This window comes from Physeter macrocephalus, chromosome 6 (assembly GCF_002837175.3).
Source record: "Physeter macrocephalus isolate SW-GA chromosome 6, ASM283717v5, whole genome shotgun sequence".
In the NCBI taxonomy this organism is placed as follows: Eukaryota; Metazoa; Chordata; class Mammalia; order Artiodactyla; family Physeteridae; genus Physeter; species Physeter macrocephalus.
The window spans coordinates 24838191-24847441 of record NC_041219.1 but is presented as its reverse complement, the minus strand read 5'-3'; the positions used below and the strand labels follow the sequence as shown (position 1 = coordinate 24847441).

Here is a 9251-nt window from a genome sequence, read left to right as displayed (position 1 = left end):
AGTGTCTTTCTTTGTCTCTTGTAATAGTCTTTATTTTAAAGTCTATTTTGTCTGATATGAGAATTGCTACTCCAGCTTTCTTTTGATTTCCATTTGCATGGAATATCTTTTTCCATCCCCTCACTATCAGTCTGTATGTGTCCCTAGGTCTGAAGTGGGTCTCTTGTGGACAGCATATATATGGGTCTTCTTTTTATATCCATTCAGCCAGTCTATGTCTTTTGGTTGGAGCATTTAATCCATTTACATTTAAGGTAATTATTGATATGTATGCTCCTGCTACCATTTTCTTAAGTGTTTTGGGTTTGTTACTGTAGGTCTTTTTCTTCTCTTGTGTTTCCTGCCTAGAGAAGTTCCTTTAGCATTTGTTGTAAAGCTGGTTTGGTGGTGCTGAATTCTCTTAGCTTTTGCTTGTCTGTAAAGGTTTTAATTTCTCTGTCAAATCTGAATGAGATCTTCGCTGGGTAGAGTAATCTTGGTTGTAGGTTTTCCCCTTTCATCACTTTAAATATGTCCTGCCACTCCCTTCTGGCTTGCAGAGTTTCTGCTGAAAGATCAGCGGTTAACCTTATGGGGATTCCCTAGTATGTTATTTGTTGCTTTTCCCTTGCTGCTTTTAATATTTTTTCTTTGTATTTACTTTTTGATAGTTTGATTAATATGTGTCTTGGCATGTTTCTCCTTGGATTTATCCTGCATGGGAATCTCTGTGCTTCCTGGACTTAGTTGACTATTTCCTTTCCCATATTAGAGAAGTTTTCCAATATAATCTCTTTAAATATTTTCTCTCCCTTTCATTTTCTCTTCATCTGGCACCCCTATAATTCGAATGTTGGTACGTTTAATGTTGTCCAAGAAGTCTCTGAGTCTGTTCTCAATTATTTTTAATTCTTTTTTCTTTATTCTGCTCTGCGGTAGTTATTTCCACTATTTTATTTTCTAGGTCACTTATCTGTTCTTCTGCTTCAGTTATTCTGTTATTGATTCCTTCTAGACAATTTTTAATTTCATTTATTGTGTTGTTCACCATTGTTTGTTTGCTCTTTAGTTCTTCTAGGTCCTTGATAAACGTTTCCTGTATATTCTCCATTCTATATCCAAGATGTTGGATTATCTTTACTATAATTACTCTCAATTCTTTTTCAGGTAGACTGACTATTTCCTCATCATTTGTTTGGTCTGGTGGGTTTTTACCTTGTTCCTTCATTTGCTGCGTATTTCTCTGTCTTCTCATTTTGCTTACCTTACTACATTTGGGGTCTCCTTTTCACAGGCTGCAGGTTTGTAGTTTCTGTTGTTTTTGGTGTCTGCCCCCAGTGGGTAAGGTTGGTTCAATGGGTTGCGTTGGCTTCCTGGTGGAGGAGACTGGTGCCTGTGTTCTGGTGGATGAGCCTGGATCTTGTCTTTCTGGTGGGAAGGACTGCATCAGGTGGTGTGTTTTGGGGTGTCCTTGACCTTATTATGATTTAGGCTGCCTCTCTGCTAATGGGTGGGGTTGTGTTCCTGTCTGGCTAATTGTTTGGCCTAGGGTGTCCAGCACTGAAGGTTGCTAGTCATTGAGCAGAGCTGAGTCTTAGCATTGAGACAGAGATCTCTGGGAGAGCTCTTGCCGATTTATATTATGAGGGGCTGGTAGGTCTCCGGTGGTCCAATGTCCTGAACTCAGCTCTCCCACCTCAGAGGCTCAGGCCTGACACCTGGCCAGAGTACCTACACCCTGTCAGCCACACGGTCAATTCTGGAGGCTGAGGAGTACCTCTGGAAGCTGGAGGTCCAGGAAAGCTGGTGGTGTAATTCCAGTCCATGACCCAAGTCTGAAGACCTGGAGAAACAGGCTGCAAGCGTGCTTCCAGGGTAAAGATGTGTGTCTGTAGTACCTTTAGTAATGTAAAATACTTTATGTTAATCACTTAAATAGTATAATTTGTCATTGGAAATCTAAATTTTGGAAATATGTTTGACCCTACTCCTAGAACTACTGTCACCAACAAAGCCTATTAACAATTCCTGGGAAATAAAAATAGAATCCGGGTAATAACATAAAGCCTAACCTTTTGTTTTCCTTTGTGCTTCATCTAGTTTCACTTGCTCATAGGTTGCCATGGGCAGAGGGCTTGCACCGATGCTTCAGACCAGAATTCCTGGTGAGAAATGATCGTGCTGATGTGTCAGCTCGGGACCATGTGCAGAAGCGCTGCACATGACACTCAATTCCAGATGGCGATGGTGCTGGGGGTGGGGCCGTGTGCAGGGGCAGTGTAAGCAGCACAGCTAGCCTGCCCCCCAAGAACTCTGCCCCTTCCCTGTCTGTCAGGATAGTGTGTGCTCTAGAGCAAAGATCCAGGCTCTTCAGTTTTTGTTCAAAGAACAAATCTTTCCTCTGCTTCTAAACTGAACTCAGTCTTGTTCTATTGGATCCAACAACACAGGGCAAGAGGACACTTGTTGGGGCCCGACTTGAAAGTGTCATGGGGGAGGACCTTCAAGATGGCTGAGGAGTAAGATGTGGAGATCACCTTCCTCCCCACAAATACATCAAAAATATATCTACATGTGGAACAACGGCTACAAAACACATACTGAATGCTGGCAGAAGACCTCAACCTCCCAAACGGCAAGAAACTCCCCATGTACCTGGGTAGGGTAAAAGAAAAAAGGAAAAACAGAGACAAAAGAATAGGGATGGGACCTGCACCTCTGGGAGGGAGCTGTGAAGGAGGAAAAGTTTCCACACACTAGGAAGCCCCTTCACTCGTGGAGATGGGGGTTGGGTGGGTGGGAAGCTTCGGAGCCACAGAGGAGAGCACAGCAGCAGGGGTGCAGAGAATAAAGCAGAGAGATTCACACACAGAGGACTGGTGCTGACCAGCACTCACCAGCCTGAGAGGCTTCTCTGCTCACCTGCCAGGGCACATGGATGCTGGGAGCTGAGGCTCGGGCTCGGGAGGTCAGATCCCAGGGAGAGAGCTGGGGCTGGCTGTGTGAACACAGCCTAAAGGGGGCTAGTGTGCCACAGCTAGCCGGGAGGGAGTCCGGGGAAAAGCCTGGAACTGCTTAAGAGGCAAGAGACCATTGTTTCGGTTGCACCAGGAGAGGGGATTCAGAACACCGCCTAAACGAGATCCTGAGATGGGCACAAGCCACAGCTATCAGCTCAGACACCAGAGATGGGCATGAAATACTAAGGCTGCTGCTGCAGCTACCAAGAATCTTGTGTGCAAACACAGGTCACTATCCACACCTCCCCTCCCAGAAGCCCTGTGCAGTCTGCCACTGCCAGGGTCCTGTGATTCAGGGACAACTTCCCCGGGAGAACACACAGCACGCCTCAGGCTGTTGCAACGTCACGCAGGCCTCTGCTGCCACAGGCACATCCATCATTCCATACCCCTCCCTTCCCCTGGACTGAGTGAGCCAGAGCCCCTATTCAGCCACTCCTTTAACGCCCTCCTGTCTGGGTGAACAACAGATGCCCTGAGGCGACCTACATGCAGAGGCAGGGCCAAATCCAAAGCTGAACCCCAGGAGCTGTGCAAACAAAGAGAAAGGGAAATCTCTCCATGCACCCTTAGGAGCAGCAGATTAAATCTCCACAGTCAACTTGATGTTCCCTGCATCTGGGAAATAAGTGAAAAGACAACAAATCATTCCAAAATTGAGGCAGTGAACTTTGGGAGCAACTGTAGACTTGGGGTTTGCTGTATGCAACTGACTATTTTCTGATTTTTATGTTTATTTTGGTTTAGTATTTAGACCTTATTATCATTGGTAGATTTGGTTATTGATTTGGTGGCTTTCATCCTTTTCTAATATATATACACATATATTATTTTTTCCTTTTTTCTTTTTGTCAGTGTATATGTATATGTTTCTTTGTGTGATTTTGTCTGTATAGGTTTGCTTTTACCATCTGTCCTAGGGTTCCATCTGTACATTTTTTTTTACTATAGTTTTTAGCGCTTGTTATCATTGGTGGATTTGTTTCCTGGTTTGGTTGCTCTCTTCATTTTTCCTTTTTTTAAATTATTTTTGTTTTTTTATTTTAATAATTCTTTTTTATTTTTTTATTTTAATAACTTTTAATTTAATTTAATTTAATTTATTTATTTTTCTTTTCTCCATTTCCTTCTGAGCCATGTGGTTGACAGGGTCTTGGTGCTCTGGCCAGATGTCAGGCCTGAGCCTCGGAGGTGGGAGAGCTGAGTCCAGGACTGGTCCACAAGAGACCTCGTGGCCCCTCATAATAACAATTGGAGAGAGCTCCCCCAGAGATCTCCATTGCAAAGCTAAGACCCAGCTCCACTCAATGACCAGCAAGTTCCAGTACTGGACACCCCATGCCAAACAATTAGCAAGACAGGAACACAACCACACCCCTGAGCAGAGAGGCTGCCTAAAGTCATAATAAGTAAACAGACACCCCAAAACACACCACCAGATGCAGTCCTGCCCACCAGAAAGACAAGATCCAGCCTCATCCATCAGAACACAGGCACCAGTCCCCTCCACCAGGAAGCTTCCAAAATTGAGGCAGTGAACTTTGGGAGCAACTGTAGACTTGGGGTTTGCTGTATGCAACTGACTATTTTCTGATTTTTATGTTTATTTTGGTTTAGTATTTAGACCTTATTATCATTGGTAGATTTGGTTATTGATTTGGTGGCTTTCATCCTTTTCTAATATATATACACATATATTATTTTTTCCTTTTTTCTTTTTGTCAGTGTATATGTATATGTTTCTTTGTGTGATTTTGTCTGTATAGGTTTGCTTTTACCATCTGTCCTAGGGTTCCATCTGTACATTTTTTTTTACTATAGTTTTTAGCGCTTGTTATCATTGGTGGATTTGTTTCCTGGTTTGGTTGCTCTCTTCATTTTTCCTTTTTTTAAATTATTTTTGTTTTTTTATTTTAATAATTCTTTTTTATTTTTTTATTTTAATAACTTTTAATTTAATTTAATTTAATTTATTTATTTTTCTTTTCTCCATTTCCTTCTGAGCCATGTGGTTGACAGGGTCTTGGTGCTCTGGCCAGATGTCAGGCCTGAGCCTCGGAGGTGGGAGAGCTGAGTCCAGGACTGGTCCACAAGAGACCTCGTGGCCCCTCATAATAACAATTGGAGAGAGCTCCCCCAGAGATCTCCATTGCAAAGCTAAGACCCAGCTCCACTCAATGACCAGCAAGTTCCAGTACTGGACACCCCATGCCAAACAATTAGCAAGACAGGAACACAACCACACCCCTGAGCAGAGAGGCTGCCTAAAGTCATAATAAGTAAACAGACACCCCAAAACACACCACCAGATGCAGTCCTGCCCACCAGAAAGACAAGATCCAGCCTCATCCATCAGAACACAGGCACCAGTCCCCTCCACCAGGAAGCTTACACAACCCACTGAACCAACCTTACCCACTGGGGGCAGACACCAAAAATAACAGGAACTACGAATCTCAGCCTGCAAAACGGAGACCCCCAAACACAGTAAGGTAAGCAAAATGAGAAGACAGAGAAATACACAGCAGAAGAAGGAGCAAGGTAAAAACCCATCAGACCAAACAAATGACGAGGAAATAAGCAGTCTACCTGAAAAAGAATTCAGAGTAATTATAGTAAAGAGGATCCAAAGTCTTGGAATAGAATAGAATTATAGTAAAGAGGATCCAAAGTCTTGGAAAGAGGATCCAAAGTCTTGAAAAGAATTCAGAGTAATGATAGTAAAGATGATCAAAAATTATGGAAATAGAATGGAGAAAATACAAGAAACATTTATCAAGGACCTAGAAGAACTAAAGAGCAAACAAACAATGATGAACAACAAAAAAATGAAATTAAAAATTCTCTAGAAGGAATCAGTTGCAGAAAATGACTGAGACAGAAGAACGGATAAGTGACCTGGAAGATAAAATAGTGGAAATAACCACCACAGAGCAGAATAAAGAAAAAAGAATAAAAAGAATTGAGGATAGAGTCAGTGAACTCTGGGACAACATTAAACACACTGACATTTGAACTATAGAGGTCCCAGAAGAAGAATAGAAAAAGAAAGGGACTGAGAAAATATTTGAAGAGATTATAGGGGAAAACTTCATTAATACGGGAAAGGAAATAGTCAATCAAGACCAGGAAGTGCAGAGAGTCCCATACAAGATAAATCCAACGTGAAACATGCCAGCACATATTAATCAAACTATCAAAAATTAAATACAAAGAAAAAATATTAAAGGCAGCAAGAGAAAAGCAACACATAATATACAAGGGAATCCTCATAAGGTTAACAGCTGATATTTCAGCAGAAACTCTGCAAGCCAGAAGGGAGTGTCAAATATATCTAAAGTGATGAAAAGTTAAAACCAACAACCAAGATTACTCTACCCAGCAAGGATTATATTCTGATTAAAAGGGGATATTAAAACCTTTATAGGCAAGCAAAAGCTAAGAGAATTCAGCACCAGGAAACCAGTTTTACTACAAATGCTAAAGGAACTTCTCCAGGCAATAAACACAAGAGAAGGAAAAGACCTACAATAACAAACCCAAAACACTTAAGAAAATGGTAGCAGGAACATACATATCGGTAATTACCTTAAATGTATATGGATTAAATGCTCCAAACAAAAGACACAGAATGGCTAAATGGATACCATAATAAGACCCATATATATGCTGTCCACAAGAGACCACTTCAGACCTAGAGACACATACAGACTGAAATGAGGGGATGGAAAAAGATATTCCATTCAAATGGAAATCAAAAAAAGCTGGAGTTGCAATTCTCATATCAGACAAAATAGATTTTAAAATAAAGTCTCTTAAAAGCAACAAAGAAGGACACTACACTATGTTCAAGGGATCAATCAAGAAGAAGATATAACAATTGTAAATATTTATGCACCCAACATAGGAGCACCTCAATACATAGGGCAAATGCTAACAGCGATAAAAGGGGAAATCAACAGTAACACAATCATAGTGGGGGACTTTATCACCCCACTTTCACAAGTGGACAGATCATCCAAATGAAAATAAATAAGGAAACACAAACTTTAAATGACACATTAAACAGGATGGACTGAATGATATTTATAAGACATTCCATGCAAACACAACAGAATACACTTTCTTCTCAAGTGTTCATGGGACATTCTCCAGGATAGATCATATCTTGGGTCACAAATCAAGCCTGGGTAAATTTAAGAAAATTGAAATCATATCAAGTATCTTTTCCAACCACAATGCTATGAGACTAGATATCAATTAAAGGAATATCTGTAAAAATACAAACACATGGAGGCTAAACAATACACTACTAGATAATCAAGACATCACTGAAGAAATCAAAGAGGAAATCAAAAAATACTTAGAAACAATGAAAATGAAAACATGACGACCTAAAACCTATGGGATGCAGCAAAAGCAGTTCTAAGAGGGAAGTTTATAGCAATCCTACCTCAAGGAACAAGAAACATCTCAAATAAACAACCTAACCTTAAACCTAAAGCAATTACTGAAAGAAGAACAAAAAACCCCCAAAGTTAGCAGAATGAAAGAAATCATAAAAATCAGATCACAAATAAATGAAAAAGAAATGAAGGAAATGATAGCAAAGATCAATAAAACTAAAAGCTGTTTCTTTGAGAAGATAAAGAAAATTGATTAGCCAGACTCATCAAGAAAAAAAGGGAGAAGACTCAAATCAACAGAATTAGAAATGGAAAAGGAGTGGTAACAATTGACACTGCAGAAATACAAAGGATTATGAGAGATTACTACAAGCAACTATATGCCAATAAAATGGACAACCTGGAAGAAATGGACAAATTCTTAGAAAAGCACAACCTTCCAAGCCTGAACCAGGAAGAAATAAATAATATGAACAGACCAATCAGAAGCACTAAAGTTGACACTGTGATTAAACATCTTTCAAAAAACACAAGCCCAGGACCAGATGGCTTCACAGTCGAATTCTATCAAACCTTTACAGAAGAGCTAACACCTATCCTTCTCAAACTGTTCCAAAATATAGCAGAGGAAGGAACACTCCCAAACTCATTCTACGAGGCCACCATCATCCTGATACCAAAACCAGAAAAAGATGTCAAAAAAAAAAGAAAACTATAGGCCAATATCACTGATGAACGTAGATGCAAAAATCCTCAACAAAGTACCAGCAAACAGAATCCAACAGCACATTAAAAGGATCATACACCATGATCAAGTGGGGTTTATCCCAGGAACACAAGGATTCTTCAAAATTTGCAAATCAATCAATGTGATACATCATATTAACAAACTGAAGGATAAAAACCATATGATAATCTCAATAGATGCAGAAAAAGCTTTTGACAAAATTCAACAACAATTTATGATAAAAACCCTCCAGAAAGTAGGCATAGAGGGAACTTACCTCCACATAATAAAAGCCATATATGACAAACCCACAGCCAACATCATTCTTAATGGTGAAAAACTGAAACCATTTCCACCAAGATCAGGGACAAGACAGGGTTGCCCACTCACACACCACTATTTTTCAACATAGTTTTGCATGTTTTAGCCACAGCAGTCAGAGAAGAAAAAGAAATAAAAGGAATTCAAATTGGAAAAGTAGAAATAAAACTGTCAGTGTTTGCAGATGACTTGATACTATACATAGAGAATCCTAAACATCCTACCAGAAAACTACTAGAGCTAATCAATGAATCTGGTAAAGTGGCAGCATACAAAATGAATGCACAGAAATCTCTTGCATTCCTATACACTAATGACGAAAAATCTGAAAGGGAAATTAAGGAAACACTCCTATTTACCACTGCAACAAAAAGAATAAAACACCTAGAAATAAACCCACCAAAGGAGACAAAAGACCTGGATGCAGAAACATATAAGACACTGATGAAAGAAATTAAAGATGATACAAACAGATGGAGAGATATACTATGTTCTTGGATTGGAAGAATCAACATTGTGAAAATGACTATACTACCCAAACCAATCTACAAATTCAATGCAATCCCTATCAAACTACTAACGGCATTTTTCACAGAATTAGAACAAAAAATTATCACAATTTATATGGAAACACAAAAGACCCCAAATAGCCAAAGCAACCTTGAGAAAGAAAAACAGAACTGCAGGAACCAGGCTCCCTGACTTCAGACTATACTACAAAGCTACAGTAATCAAGACAATATGGTACTGGCACAAAAACAGAAATATAGATCAATGGAACAGGATAGAAAGCCCAGA

At 39.9% G+C, this 9251-nt stretch overlaps 1 long non-coding RNA gene across 1 annotated transcript in view; it reads right to left on the bottom strand.

Moving 5' to 3' along the window:
- The window catches only part of LOC112065902 (uncharacterized), a 396153-nt gene that overhangs the window by 1565 nt on the left and 385337 nt on the right, over positions 1 to 9251 (bottom strand). The window contains exon 6 of the long non-coding RNA XR_002892300.2: positions 1757 to 1877. This is a non-coding gene — a long non-coding RNA (uncharacterized lncRNA). The remainder of the gene's footprint in view (positions 1 to 1756; positions 1878 to 9251) is intronic.